We start from the raw sequence: 16,086 nt of genomic DNA on the forward strand, positions 1-16,086 counted from the left end.
AAATGGCCAGGGCCCCTTCGCCCCCTGCAAGGAAATAGCTAAAGGTGAACTAAGAGATCAGGTGACCTCCTGGCCCAGGAAAGAGACAAAGCTGGGAGAAGGAGGGGCTGGAGGGGGTTTCAGAGTTGGAGCTATCTGGGGACTAGGAGTGAGGGCAGACGTGGGTGTCTGGCTCTCTGAATCCCATAATGCAGTGTTTTTCAACCACTGTTCCGCGGCACACTAGTGTGCCGCGAGATGTTGCCTGGTGTGCCGTGGGAAAAAAATATTAAACCATGCTTGAATGTCGGAACTGGTTACTAAAATTTTTGAATCCCACCACTGATGTTAAGGACTATAAATAGCTCAGAATATCAGCTTTGTGTTCAGCCAAACAGGCCCAGGTTGCGCACTGAATAAAGTATTTTATAATTTTTCATATTTCTGTTTACTTTCTATTTCATAATAAAGTAATTATAAAATACTTTCTTTGTGTTTATTTGATTCCTATTCAAGAGAATTACTTTATATATAGTCAATATAGGCACAGAGTTAAATTTTTTAACATTTTCTAATGGTGGTGTGCCTCGTGATTTTTTTCATGAAACAAGTGTGCCTTTGCCCAAAAAAAGGTTGAAAAACACTGCCATAATGGACCCGGCCGAGGGGTTCCGTTCGCCGCTATACCTACAAGCTCTGTTTTAGACCGTGTTCCTGTCATCTAATAAACCTCTGTTTTACTGGCTGGCTGAGAGTCACGTCTGATTGCGAAGTGGGGGGTGCAGAACCCTTTGGCTTCCCCAGGACCCCGCCGGGGCGGACTCGCTGTGGGAAGCGCACGGAGGGGCATATGCTGAATGCTCCCAGGAGAGACCCAGGAGTTGAAGCCATGGGAGCTTCTTGCCCTGAAGACGGTCTGCTCCGAGGGAGAGGAGGCTCCCCAAAGTCCTGACTGGCTTTGTGGGGAGCAGTTCCAGAGCATCGCCCGGGGACTCCGTGACAGCGCGCACGTGTGCACTGGCATGTGTGTGTGTGTGTGTGCACGTGTGCATGCGTACTCGTAATTCCTTCCTGATCCTAGGTCTGGAGACAACCCGGCCAATGGAGGAGTGCGAGTCACCCTTTACTCCAGACACGGGGTGGGAGCCAGGTCACGGCCTGTTCCCCACCCAGTCCCCAGACGGGATTGGCTCTAGGCAAAGGCCCGAGGTGGATTCCATTCCCAGCAGTGCCCATGTGACCCCTGGCTACTGCTTCAGCCTGACAGATCCTCATCTAGGCATCACCTCTCCATAGCTGCTGGTCCCCACACTGGCCAGGGTTCAGATCTCTAGCTGAGACCCTTGGCAGGTGCTCTTCTCTGCACCTTCTCCAGAATTTGCGCTTCCCTCGGGAGCTGACAAGCCTGGAGCTGCATGCAGGCGTCCAGGAGGGGCCCGTCCCTGGCCTTGGGCAGGGTTTCAGTACCATGCCAGGTGTGGAGGATGTTTGCATTGGCGCAGGCTGCGGCCGTGCACTGAGGAGACTCCAGCAGGGTGAGCAGCGCAGGGGGTGTGACGCCCTGATACCAGCAGGGCAGACAGCCTGTTCCATGTCACCACGCCTTCGTGACACCGTGTCGCCTGCTACCCAGAATCCTCTTGGCCTTCTCAGCCCCACTGCACAACGTGCCCCATCTCCATGTCCTGCTCACATGAACGCTGGGCTCCCCAGCTCACCTCCCCATCAGCCTCATTTTGCACCAGGCTGTCTCCCCACAGGGCGCTCTGGACCTCCCTGTTTCTCCAGGTTCCTTCGAGGGGGTTTCTCAAAGTCCGGGATCCGGGTTGTTTCCTCGTTCCATCCGGGGGGACTGATTTATTGTCAGACAGCGCGTGCTGGGCGCTGGAGCGTGGCAGGAGCCGATAGGTCACTGCAGCCACCTCCCCCCCTTCTGATCCGGCCCCACCGGGTTTAAATCCCAGCCCGGCTCAGCGCTGGGCACTGGACCCGGCTCCCGGCAGCACCATGGAGTCAGGCAGCATCTTCCTGCTCCTGGGGCTCCTTGCCGTCTGGGCCGAGCTGCAGGCTGTAGCTGGTCAGGGAGATAAACGTGAGTAAGGGAAGTTGCCCATGGCTCAGATGAGGGTCACGGGAGCCCTCTCTTTTGTAAAGGAAGTCACATCTTGCAGAGCAAGAATTTCCCTTAAATGTGCTTTCCCTCGGGCCGTCGCTCCCAGGCCCCAGGGCTTGGAGTCTTTGTTGGAGGTAGAAGTGGATGTTTCTCTCCTGTGGCACCCACTTTCCCCAGAAGAGCTCTCAGCTCACACCGTGCAGGCCATCGCCTCGTTCCAGAGAGCACGGGCATGTGTCCAGTGCAGATCTCTGCTCTCATCACAACCCATCTCCTCTCCCCAGGTGACATTTGCCGACTCCCGCCTGAGAAGGGCCCTTGCAAGGGAAAGATGCCGCGCTTCTTCTACAACCCGGCCTCCAGGACGTGCGAAAGCTTCATCTACGGCGGCTGCCAGGGCAACAAGAACAACTTTAAGACGAAGGCAGAGTGTGTGCGTGCCTGCAGGCCTCCTGGTGCGTGGGACAGAGCCCAGCCTCTCCCTGGGCGGGGAGATGGGGGGTGCTGCCCAGCTCCATACCATAAACTGGGGGGGGGTTACACTGGGGCAGGTCTCCAGCATTCAAGGAGCCCTGGTATCTCTCATGATGGGAGGACTGGTCAAATAAAAGGACCCCTGAGTTCCAGCCCTGCTGTGGCTGGGGTGGAACCTGGGGGTCCCAAATCACAGGGCTCTGAGCCATGGCATGTTAGCCAGGAAGTCCTGAGTTCCAGTCCCAGCTGTGCTACCTACTGGTGGCCCTGGGCAGTCACTGCCACCCTGTATCATGGCTTGGCCTGCCCCCCGAAGGAGCTAACGGACACATGGGGCAGCCGGGGACCCAGGCGAGATCGCTCTGCCAGCATCTGACTCCAGGTCTGGCCCGAGCGGAGTGTTCTACTGGGTTTGTGCTGGAGGCTTCACTTCCACCCGGAAATGCTGAGAGCGGAGACTAAACGCCCGGCCCCTCGGACCCAGCCTCCCACTGTGTCCGTTGTGCAATGTGGTCTGGCTGAGCCGGGTAGCAACCGCACAGCTCTGAGGGTGCCGTGCCACGGGCTGGGGCTGTCCTCACACACCTGCATGCAGCACTAGCACTGGGGAACAGGCCAGAGCAGCTCTGAAGGGGCCCGGGAACAAAGCCCAGGGCAATGAAGGGCCAGGACCCAGCCCATGAGCCTGCCATACCTGATCCCGACTCCCAGGCCCCCCGGCCCAGAGCTGTCTCAGGAAGCTGGAAGTGTCTGGGGTCCTGGACCGCTGCCCGTTCAAGGTCCTATGGCAGAGGCCGGGATTCCCTTTGGCTGGTGAGCTAAGTTACAAGGCTGGTGTCTCCCCTCTGTGCCCATTCTGCATTGCAGAGAGACCCGGGGTTTGCCCCAAGCCCACAGGCCCCGGCATTTGCCTGCATGGCTGCGACAGCGACTCTGACTGTAAAGAAGGACAGAAGTGCTGCTTTAATGGCTGTGGCTACACCTGCGTGACGGTGGCTCCATCAGGTGAGTCCCCTCTTCCAGCCACAGTGACACCCTCAGCAGCTGCCGTGAGATGTTCTGCTGCCCCGTCCCTCCTGGCACGCGCTGTCACACTAAGCACAGGGGGTTCGGGGAGCAGCGATACGGGACCAGGGCTCTGACGGCTTTGTCCTATTTCCCAGGGTCTCCCTAACTCCCATCTGCCAGGACCCGGACTCCAGAGGGGACGAGCTGCCTCAGCCGCACTGACCGATTGCCAAGATCGGATCAGCCCGAAGACAAAGTCCCGACCCCCAGGGACTCTCCCCATCTCTGGTGCTTTTGCCAGGGGAACAGGTCGTGGTTTCCTGGGATTCCTTCTCTTCCTCAATAAACATTTCCTGACATCCCTGCACCTTGGCGTCTGCTTCATCATTCTCCAGGTCAGGCCTCACCCAGCCTGTGCAGCCCCCCGCCTCTCCCCTCCCCTCCAGGACCCAGCAGGCCAGAGCCAAGGCAGGGCTGCAATCCCGAGACTGAGAGACGCTGACCGCCTATGGGGTGCTCCCGACCCGGGGGTGTTGTGTTTAAGCCCCCAGAGGCTGGGCTCGCCCTGTGTCCTGGAGGGAGAGGGTGTTAAGTACCACCAGCCTCTGGGGGGGTCAGAGCCTAGAGGGGAGGGCACCTCACACACCCAGACACATTACTGGGGTGGGGGACGCACAGCCCCTCAACAGGGCTGTCTCCACAGGACCCCAGACAGCACCTCTGGGAGGGGTTCAGGGGCACAATCCAGAGTGGCTGGGGAACAGGCATTTGGGATGAAAGGGTCGGGGGAGGATTTTCCCAGCCAGCCCCTCCCCTGAGTAGTAGCTCTGGGGGGAGTGGCCTGGGGGAGGCAAACCCAGCTCAGAGCCTGTCAGCCCGCTCTCCCCAACGGGGTCAGTCCCCCTCCCCAGCAAGACCCAGTCCTGGGGATCCAGCCCTATCATTGTCATGTGTCACGGAGTGGGGGGAAGTCAAGGCCCTGCACCCCTCTTCCTGTGATTCCCCGGGACTCTCAGCCAGCCAGTAAAACAGAAGGTTTATTAGACGACAGGAACACAGTCCCAAGCAGAGCGTGTAGGCACAACCAGAACCCCTCAGCCAGGTCCCTCTGGGGGGGTTAGACTCCAGCTTTGGGGTTCCCTGCGTTTCACCACCCAGCCCAAGACTGAAAACAAAAACTCCTCCAGCAGCTCTCTCCCCCGTCCCCCCTGCTCCTCCTCTCCTTTGTTCAGTCTCCCGGGCAGAAGGTGTCACTTCTCCCAACCCCCCGTCCTGGCTCAGGTTACAGCTCAGGTATTTTCCTTCAAGGGAAGTCCCCCATCCCCAATGTAACTCCCCTGCAACATTCCCAGGTCAAATCCGCCCGCTCCCTGTTGCCTCACACCATGCGAGTCAGGCACCTCCTCCAGGTGTCCCCGGAAGGACAGATGGGGGGCCAGCCGGGCTCCTCCCTGCGCTCTGCCTCGCCATGGCCGGCGTGGGCAGGTCGGGCCGGTCCCCTCAGGTGACCCTGCAGGGCTGCTCTGGACCCGCCTGGCTGGGTCTCAGGGAGGATGGCTCTGGGGGCTCTGGGCCCGTGTCAGGCTCTGGCAGGTCACAAGGGCAGCAACACAAGCCCAGTGTGTCCACAGCTGATTCCACCCCTTGCTCTGGGCCATGGCCATCTCCTCGTTCCCCTGGGCAGGTCCCCCGTGCTGGGAAATGGAGGGGCTGGGGGCTGGGCCATGGCCCCCCCGGTCCCTCTGGTCGGCCCCTGCCGGACAGATGCAGCCAGGATGCAGGGCAGGGGCAGTTGAGCAGTAGCCAGGGGCCAATGGGCACTGCTGGGAATCAAATCCCCCGCGGGGACTTTTTCCAGAGCCGGTCCCGTCTCCTGGGCCCCACGGGGGCTGGCGGAACCAGCTACTGGGGACGCAGCGGGGAACGGGCCGTGACCTGGCTCCAGCCCGTGTCTGGGGTTAAAGGGTGACGCGCACTCCCCCGTGGGCCAAGCTGTCTGTACTCCTGGGTCCAGGAAGGAATTACAGGTGCGCACCCCCGGAGCCACTGGCAGGGGCCAGGTATTTCCCTTCCCTTGGGGCACTGAGCAGGGTCTGTCCCCTGGGACGGGGTGGGCATGTGCCCCCATCAGTCACTGAGACTGCAGCCAACGGGACTTTTGGGCCTGGACCTCCCTGTTTCTCCAGGTCTCAGAGTAGCAGCCGTGTTAGTCTGTATCCGCAAAAAGAACAGGAGTACTTGTGGCACCTTAGAGACTAACAAATTTATTAGAGCATAAGCTTTCGTGGGCTACAACCCACTTCTTCGGATGCATATAGAGTGAAACATATATTGAGGAGATATATATACACACATACAGAGAGCATGAACAGGTGGGAGTTGTCTTACCAACTCTGAGAGGCCAATTAAGTAGGAGAAAAAAAACTTTTGAAGTGATAATCAAGATAGCTCAGTACAGACAGTTTAATAAGAAGCAAGTGTGAAAATACTTACAAGGGGAGATAGATTCAATGTTTGTAATGGCTCAGCCATTCCCAGTCCTTATTTAATCCTGAGTTGATTGTGTCTAGTTTGCATATCAATTCCAGCTCAGCAGTCTCTCGTTGGAGTCTGTTTTTGAAGTTTTTCTGTTTTAAGATAGCCACCCGCAGGTCTGTCATAGAATGGCCAGACAGGTTAAAGTGTTCTCCCACTGGTTTTTGAGTATTATGATTCCTTATGCTGAGCCATTACAAACATTGAATCTATCTCCCCTTGTAAGTATTTTCACACTTGCTTCTTATCAAACTGTCTGTACTGAGCTATCTTGATTATCACTTCAAAAGTTTTTTTTCTCTTACTTAATTGGCCTCTCAGAGTTGGTAAGACAACTCCCACCTGTTCATGCTCTCTGTATGTGTGTATATATATCTCCTCAATATATGTTTCACTCTATATGCATCCGAAGAAGTGGGCTGTAGCCCACGAAAGCTTATGCTCTAATAAATTTGTTAGTCTCTTAGGCCTGGTCTACACTACGAGTTTAGGTCGACTTTAGCCGCGTTAAATCGAATTAAGCCTGGACACGTTCACACGACGAAGCCCTTTCTTTCGACTTAAAGGGCCCTTTAAACCGGTTTCTTTACTCCACCTCCGACTAGGGGATTAGCGATAAAATCGGCCTTAGGGGGTCGGAATTGGGGTAGTGTGGACGGAATTCGACGTTATTGGCCTCCGGGAGCTATCCCACAGTGCTTCATTGTGACCGCTCTGGACAGCACTCTCAACTCAGATGCACTGGCCAGGTAGACAGGAAAAGCCCCGCGAACGTTTGAATTTCATTTCCTGTTTGCTCAGCGTGGAGAGCACAGGTGACCACGCAGAGCTCATCAGCACAGGTAACCGTGATGGAGTCCCAGGATCGCAAAAGAGCTCCAGCATGGACAGAACGGGAGGTACGGGATCTGCTCGCCATATGGGGAGACGAATCACTGCTGGCAGAACTCCGAAGCAGTAAACGAAATGGCAAAATATTAGAAAAGGTCTCCAAGGCCATGAAGGACAGAGGCCATAACAGGGATGCACAGCAGTGCCGCGTGAAAATGAAGGAGCTAAGGCAAGCCTACCACAAAGCCAGAGAAGCAAACGGAAGGTCCGGGGCAGAGCCGCAAACATGCCGCTTCTACGCGGAGCTGCATGCCATTCTAGGGGGTGCAGCCACCACTACCCCAACCGTGTGCTATGACTCCCTCACTGGAGAAACACACAGGGAAGCGGGTTCGGGGTACGAGGAAGATGAGGATGGAGAAAATGTAGATAGCTCACAGCCGCAAGGAAGCGGAGAAACCGGTTTCCCCAACAGCCAGGATATGTTTATCACCCTGGACCTGGAACCAGTAACCCCCGAACTCACCCAAGGCGTGCTCCCAGACCCTGAGGGCACACAGGGGACCTCTGGTGAGTGTACCTTTGTAAATATTACACATGGTTTAAAAGCAAGCGTGTTTAATGATTAATGATTAATTTGCCCTGGCAATCGCGGCCAGTACAGCTACTGGAAAAGTCTGTTAACGTGTATGGGGATGGAGCGGAAATCCTCCAGGGACATCTCCAGAAAACTCTCCTGGATGTACTCCCAAAGCCTTTGCAAAAGGTTTCTGGGGAGGGCTGCCTTATCCCGTCCGCCATGGTAGGACACTTTACCACACCAGGCCAGTAGCACGTAGTCTGGAATCATTGCATAACAAAGCATGGCAGCGTATGGTCCCGGTGTTTGCTGGCATGCAGACAACATCCATTCCTTATCGCTCTTTGTTATCCTCAGGAGAGTGATATCATTCACGGTCACCTGGTTGAAATGGGGCAATTTTATTAAGGGGATATTCAGAGGTGCCCGTTCCTGCTCTGCTGAACAGAAATATTCCCCGCTGTTAGCCACGCGGTGGGGGGGAGGGGTGAAGTGATCATCCCAGAGAATTGGGTGTGTGGGGGAGGGGAGTTAGTTGGGTTTGTGCTGCATGTTAACCCTGAAACCGCAGCCCCTCCTTTTACATTGCAAACCCATTTTAAATGGCCAACCCAACGGGTGCTTGGTATGGGAAATGAGAGCACTACTGTTTGAAACCATTCCCACATGTTAAGAAGGTTAAAAAAGCCAAAAGACTGTGTCTTACCATGGCTGCCTGCAAGCTGAAATCTGTGGCCTGGCACTGCGTGAGTGATCTCTCACACCAAACCGGCAGGCCCTCAATATAAGAGGAAAAATGCGACCTTGTAACAAAAGCACATGTGCTGTGTAATGTGAACAGCAAAATTTAACGTGAAAGAGTGTACCCATTGTTCTCTAAAATGTGTCTTTTTTAACCACCTCTCCCTTCTCCTCCACCAGCTGCAAATGTTTCTCCTTCACAGAGGCTAGTGAAGATTAGAAAGAGAAAACGTAGGACGTGTGATGACATGTTCACAGAGCTACAGATGTCCTCCCACGCTGACAGAGCACAGCAGAATGCGTGGAGGCAGTCAATGACTGATTACAGAAAAGCACAATATGAACGAGAGGAGAGGTGGCGTGCTGAATCGCGGGATGAACAGAGCAAGTTGCGGGCTGAAGATGATAGGTGGCGTCAGCTTGCAGACAGAAGGCAAGAGTCGATGCTCCGGCTGCTGGAGCATCAAACTGATATGCTCCAGCGTATGGTTGAGCTGCAGGAAAGGCAGCAGGAGCAGAGACCGCCGCTACAGCCCCTGTGTAACCAACAGCCCTCCTCCCCAAGTTCCATAGCCTCCTCACCCAGACGCCCAAGAACACGGTGGGGGGGCCTCCGGCCACCCAGTCACTCCACCCCAGATGATTGCCCTAGCATCAGAAGGCTGGCCTTCAATAAGAGTTAAAGTTTTAAACTGCAGTGTGTCCTTTTCCTTCCCTCCTCCCCCACCCATTCCGGGCTACCTTTGCAATTATCCCCCTAGTTGTGTGATGAATTAATAAAGAATGCATGAATGTGAAGTAACAATGACTTTATTGCCTCTGCAAGCGGTGCTCGAAGGGGGAAGGGGAGGGTGGGGTGGTTGGCTTACAGGGAAGTAGAGTGAACCGGGTGTGGGGGGGGGCGGAGGGTTCATCAAGGAGAAACAAACAGAAGTTTCACACCGTAGCCTGGCCAGTCACAAAACTCGTTTTCAAAGCTTCTCTGATGCGCACCGCGCCATGCTGTGCTCCTCTAACCGCCCTGGTGTCTGGCTGCGCGTAATCAGCGGCCAGGCCATAAATGTCTCCCCCTTACTCTCACAGATATTGTGGAGCGCACAGCAAGCAGCAATAACAATGGGGATATTCTTTTCGCTAAGGTCTGAGCGAGTCAGTAAGCTGCGCCAGCGCGCTTTTAAACGTCCAAATGCACATTCCACCACCATTCGGCACTTGCTCAGCCTGTAGTTGAACAGGTCCTGACTCCTGTCCAGGCTGCCTGTGTACGGCTTCATGAGCCATGGCATTAAGGGGTAGGCTGGGTCCCCAAGGATCACGATAGGCATTTCAACATCCCCAACGGTTATTTTCTGGTCCGGGAAGAAAGTCCCTTCCTCCAGCTTTCGAAACAGAGCAGAGTGCCTGAAGACGCGAGCATCATGTACCTTTCCCGGCCATCCCACGTTGATGTTGGTGAAACGTTCCTTGTGATCCACCAGGGCTTGCAGCAGCATTGAAAAGTACCCCTTGCGGTTTATGTACTCGGTGGCTTGGTGCTCCGGTGCCAAGATAGGGATATGGGTTCCGTCTATGGCCCCACCACAGTTTGGGAATCCCATTGCAGCAAAGCCATCCACTATGGCCTGCACGTTTCCCAGAGTCACTACCCTTGATGTCACCAGGTCTTTCATTGCCCTGGCAACTTGGATCACAGCAGCCCCCACAGTAGATTTGCCCACTCCAAATTGATTCCCGACTGACCGGTAGCTGTCTGGCGTTGCAAGCTTCCACAGGGCTATCGCCACTCGCTTCTCAACTGTGAGGGCTGCTCTCATCCTGGTATTCTGGCGCTTCAGGGCAGGGGAAAGCAAGTCACAAAGTTCCATGAAAGTGCACTTACGCATGCAAAAGTTTCGCAGCCACTGGGAATCGTCCCACACCTGCAGCACGATGCGGTCCCACCAGTCTGTGCTTGTTTCCCGGGCCCAGAATCGGCGTTCCACGGCATGAACCTGCCCCAGTAACACCATGATTTCCACATTGATGGGGCTTGTGCCTTGTGAGAGGTCTATGTCCATGTCAATTTCCTCATCACTCTCGTTGCCACGCTTAGCAGGTTTAGCAGGCCGTTGATTTGACGGAGGAAGGGGGAAGCAAATGAATACAGAACAAATCTATTTTTTACATCTTAAGATGACAGTGCTCGGCATCTTCTGGGTGCTTGGCAGCAAATACTGGGCGCTTGGCAGTTATAGCCACATTTTTCCTGTATGATGACGATGGCCTTCAGGCCTATTGCACGATCTGCTGCTCAGGGAAGACTCTGCTAACATGCAATGATCCAACAGGGCGCTTGGCAGAAAATGGCATACTACGACTGATAGCCTTCATCGTCATTGTGAAGGCAGCAGAATATGACTGGGGGGATGGGGGACTGGGGGACATACGGAGTTCCAGCCACTACTGTACGACGATGATGGTTACCAATCATAATAAACCATCTACTGCCAAAAGGCAAAAGGCAAGGACTGGTGCAATGCAGCCCTACGGCTGCCAGCACCCAGATCGCCGATGAAGGCTACTAGTCATGCTGCACCATCTACCGCCAAAAGGCAGTTAGCTGCTGCTGCTGTGTAGCAATGCAGTACCAGTCTGCCGGCACCCGGATGACATATGGTGACGGTGAGCTGAGCTGAGCTGAGCGGGCTCCATGCTTGCCGTGGTATGTTGTCTGCACAGGTAACCCAGGTAAAAAGGCGCGAATCTATTGTCTGCCGTTGCTCTGACGGAGGGGGAGGGGCCTGACAACATGTACCCAGAACCCCCCGCGACACTGTTTTGCATCATTCGGGCATTGGGATCTCAACCCAGAATTCCAATGGGCGGCGGAGACTGCGGGAACTGTGGGATAGCTACCCATAGTGCAATGCTCCGGAAGTCGACGCTAGCCTTGGTACTGTGGACGCGGTCCGCCAACTAGAGCACTTAGAGCATTTTATGTGGGGACACACACAATCGGCTGTATACAACCGATTTCTATAAAACCGGCTTCTATTAATTCGACCTAATTTCGTAGTGTAGACATACCCTAAGGTGCCACAAGTACTCCTGTTCTTTTTCCTGTTTCTCCAGGTTCCTTCGAGGGGGTTTCCCAAAGCCCGGGATCCGGGTTGTTTCCTCGTTCCATCCGGGGGGACTGATTTATTGTCAGACAGCGCGTGCTGGGTGCTGGAGTGTGGCAGGAGCCGATAGGTCACTGCAGCCACCTCCCCCCCTTCTGATCCGGCCCCACCGGGTTTAAATCCCAGCCCGGCTCAGCGCTGGGCACTGGACCCGGCTCCCGGCAGCACCATGGAGTCAGGCAGCATCTTCCTCCCCGTGGGGCTCCTGGCCCTCTGGGCCCAGCTGCTGCCTGCGGCTGGGGGCAAGTGCGGGCAGCAGGCAGTGGAGGGGGAAGGGACCGGGGGACAGAGGAGAAACCCTCGTTTTCTGCTTCCCAGCTCAGAGTGGCTTTGCTCTGCCTTTCAGACACTTCTCTCTCTGCTCTGCCCCTCAGACCTTTGTAGACTCCCTGCTGACCCCGGGTCCTGTTATGCCATGATCCCTCGCTGGTTCTACGACTGGCAGGCCAAGAAGTGTGAGAAATTCACCTAGGGAGGTTGTGATGGGAACGAGAACAACTTTGCGACCCAAACAGAATGTCTCGGGAAGTGCGGCGGGCACGGTGAGCTGGGTGCTGGGCCGGCCCTAGTCCTGCGGGACAGTTTGGGAAGGTGGCCGGGCCACTGGGGCTGATCTCCACTCCCTGACCTGAGGGCCCTGAGCTCTCTCGTGCTGTGAGGGCCCCTCGACCTGCTAACTCAGTTCCAGCCCTGCTTAGGCCAGGCCGCAGATGGGGGGGGGGTTCAAACCTGTGCAGGGTAAGAGCACGTTGTTTATAACTAAACCTCCCCCAAGCCCTGTTCCAGCCTGTGACACGGGGCTGCCCATAGGCCAGGGCACCCCCCTCACTCACTGGGAGGTGTCCCTATATCTGAGCAGGAGGAAGTCCAGCCCGGAGTCCCCTCCTGCTCCCAAACACCCTCCCAGAGCCGGCATCCCATATTCCCCACACACACCCCAACCCCGTGCCCCAGCCCGGAGCCCACTCCCGCACCCTAAACTCCTCATTCCTGGCCCCACCCCAGAGCCCGCACCCCAGCCCGGAGCCCCCTCCTGCACGCCAAACCCCTCATCCCTGGCCCCGGAGCCCTCATGCACATCCACACACCCCAATCCCCTGCCCCATCCCAGAGTCCCCTCCTGCACCCCCAGACACACCAACCCCTGCCCCATCCCTGAGCCCCCTCCTGTACCCCAAACCCCTCCTCCCCAGAGCCCACACCCCCAGCCGGAGCCCTCACCCTTCTCCCGCACCCCAATCCCCTGCCCCAGCCCAACTGAGGGAGAGGGGATGGAGCGAGCGGGGGAAGGGGTGGGTCAGAGGTGGGGCCTCGGGAAGGGGCAGGGCAGGGGTGTTTGGTTTTGTGCGATTAGAAAGTTGGCAACCCTACCATTCCCACAGGGAGCCGGGAGCCTTTAGCTGGGATAGCTGTGTGTCAGGACAGGTATCTCTCAGGGGATGAGCTGCCTCAGCCCCACAGACCCGCACAAGATAATTGCCAAGATCGGATCAGCCCGAAGACAAAGCCCCGACCCCAGGGCCTCTCTCCCATCCCCGGAGCTGTTGCCAGGGGAACAGGTCGTGGTTTCCTGGGATTCCTTCTCTTCCTCAATAAACATTTCCTGACATCCCTGCACCTTGGCGTCTGCTTCATCATTCTCCAGGTCAGGCCTCTCCCAGCCTGTGCAGCCCCCACCACCCACCCCGCCCCTCCTGGGCCTGTCGGGCTGGATCTGAGGCAGATGCTTCGGTTCAGGGCTGCAATCCAGAGACCGAGAGACGCTGAGTTGCCAGGTGGAAAACTTTCCCAGTAATCACAGACAAGCTCTGGGATGTGCATGGGGAGCTCTGGGAGCAGCGACATGGAGCAGACCAATCTTTACACTAGTGCCCCTGTTTTCACAATTACACAGTTTTTGTGCCTAATTTGGCCTGTGCAGCTGCACACCTGGTTGTCTAGTGCAAGTCACACATTTGCACATACAGTCACGTGAACTGGGCTCCCAAGTGCACTTGCATATTTGTGTACAAGCAGCTTTGGGAATGTGTCCCACTGCCTGCTCTGTCTGAGGCTCTTTGTGAAGCGGCTGCTTCTGGGGGAGATTGGGATCTCCCAACATTCCCGTCTTTATTTTGGCCCGTGACTAGTCCTACTGAAGTTAAGCATCTGAGCGTGTGCAGGATCAGCACCCTCTGTGTTCCTGGCCACTAACTGAGGAACTCGCGGAAAGGGCGTCTCATGTACCCTGAAATTAGGCCCACCAGAGAAGAGAAGCTCCTGTGCTGTTGGGCAGGGGAAGGGGAGAGCACAGGCCAGCGACAGAGACTTATGAAACCACAGACAGAAGTTCACAGCGATATCCCGGCAGGGGTTATTTTTAATATCCACATTTATTGAAGAGAGGCTTTCATTTCTAAAAGAAAGAGACCAAGCCAACTCCCAGTGCACATCACGTGGCAGAGAACACGCTGCGTCATCCAGACAGGAAGGTGGCTTGGGCACCCAGCGACACGCAGAATGGTGGGCAAAGCAGCAGAGAGAAACACACAGCTCCGTTAACAATGGCGTTACAGGGGAGGGGACATTTTACTCCAAGGAAGAGAACGGTGAAAACAAGAAGGGTTTTTACAAAGCCCGGCTCTTTGTGTTCCCTGGTGTAGAACACACGCCCGGCCTAACTCCCCAAGGACACTAGCCCAGCATCTGCATAACTGTGTCTCTAATCTGCAGGCACCATTACGATGCCTGTCCATGCAACGTGCGGATTAGCCTGCATGGGTGGCTGTTTGAACACCCAGTTGGCCAAATACACAGCTTGAAGGTGTATCCTCAACACTTGTTCATGGAAATCAGGCAGCCTACGACTGCACCCAGCACTGGGCTGGTGACGTGGAGAATCAGCCCCTACAGCCCTACACACAATTTCTTCCCCTACATTCTAATAGTTACAGTTACACATTTACTAAGTGCTGTACCGGCCTGAACTGGTGAGTCCTCACAGTCCCCATGAGGCAGGTCCCCCCATTCCACACCTGGGGAAACCTACACACAGATATACAATGTCTTACTGTGACGAAGTGGGACTGTTCTTAATGTTTCCTCTGAATACTGTGTGGGTGCCTCAGTTTCCTCTATGCATTTCTTAAGTCTCTAGGAGGTGGGATAAAGGCCAGTGTGCATAAATCACTGACACTCTATCGCCTAGCAACAAATGGACAGGACCCTTCCCCCCTGCAAGGAAATAGCTAAAGGTGAACAAAGAGATCAGGTGACCTCCTGGCCCGGGAAAGAGACAAAGGCCAGAAAGGAGGGGCTGGAGGGGGTTTCAGTTGGGTGCTCGCTGGGAACAGGGAAGGGAGTGCAGACGTGGGTGTCTGGCTCTCTGAACTCCATAATGAACCCGGCCGAGGGGTCCCGTTCGCCACTGTACCTACAAGCTCTGTTTTAGACTGTGTTCCTGTCATCTAATAAAGCTCTGTTTTACTGTCTGGCTGACAGTCACGTCTGACTGCAAAGTGGGGGTGTGTGCAGGACCTCTGGCTTCCCCAGGACCCCGCCTGGGCGGACTCGCTGTGGGAAGCACACGGAGGGGCATATGCTGAATGCTCCAAGGTCAGACCCAGGAAGGTGAAGCCATGTGAGCTTCTTGCCCTGAAGACGATCTGCTCCGAGGGAGAGGAGGCTCCCCAGAGTCCTGACTGGCTTTGTGGGGAGCAGTTCCAGAGCATCGCCCGGGGACTCCGTGACACTTATCCAAGCCAAACGGTTACACATGGCAGAGCACAGAGGGAATATACCCAGACCCAATCCTGGGTTCATCCACTAGGCCATCCTGGCTCTCTTTTTGCATGTTTAGTAAAGACATGACTTATTCACACACTGTTAACCCTGGATTCAGGTGCCAAGTGTAAGTGCCTGTTTGCTCACTCCACAATTCTTTCTCAGGAGCCTTCCAGGAATGGAGCTCAGTTTTGATGTGCACAGCTGGGTAACTGAGTCATACGTATGGTTTCCAACATGTTACCTCAAGTCTACACTGTCCCCAGGAGAATGGAGTGGCAGAGGCCCGTCCAAGCTGCCCAAATGGGTTCAAAAGCCAAACAATCCACTTCTAAAGTTCATGAGCTCCAGAGCAACACCTGTTCCCACACTGAGGGGCAGCACAGGAGGGAACTTCCCAGAAACCTCCAGCAGTTAGATACTCAGAGCTGTGCAGGGGTGAGAGAAGATGCTTTATGGCAACAGACCATCTCCTGGGCCTACATCCTGGAGAGCAGCTTAGAACCGAAATGAGTGTTAAGAGCTAGTGGAGTGAGTTGGTAGCAGGCCAATGCTCAGTGGAATTCCCTAGATCTTCCAGACTTATCAAGGCATTTCTGTGGCACCTGGTGCTGGTTCCAACCTCCACAGATGGTGCTGAGGCTTGTTAGTATAGATTAAACTAGCAGAATTTGTCCAACACAGAACCCAGCAATTTCTCCAGAAAATCTTCTGACTGCTGCTGCTGCTGCTGCTCCATAAATTCTGACTTATTCAGGCTGCATTGGTTAAAAAACAGTTCACTAGACAGTGTGAGAAACCATGTTAAAACATAGCTCTATACATCTGGGCTTCTACGTGATCGTTTCCATTGACGAGGATACTGCAGCGTTAGAGTGGCCTGCTACACTGCTATCTAATGG

At 55.2% G+C, this 16,086-nt stretch overlaps 1 pseudogene; it reads left to right on the plus strand.

Moving 5' to 3' along the window:
- Positions 1–1,986: 1,986 nt before the first annotated feature.
- Positions 1,987–14,223, plus strand: LOC135886903 (actinia tenebrosa protease inhibitors-like; annotated as a pseudogene).
- The last annotated feature ends 1,863 nt before the right edge of the window (positions 14,224–16,086 follow it).

The sequence above is a fragment of the Emys orbicularis genome, chromosome 12, assembly GCF_028017835.1.
Source record: "Emys orbicularis isolate rEmyOrb1 chromosome 12, rEmyOrb1.hap1, whole genome shotgun sequence".
Classification (NCBI taxonomy): Eukaryota; Metazoa; Chordata; order Testudines; family Emydidae; genus Emys; species Emys orbicularis.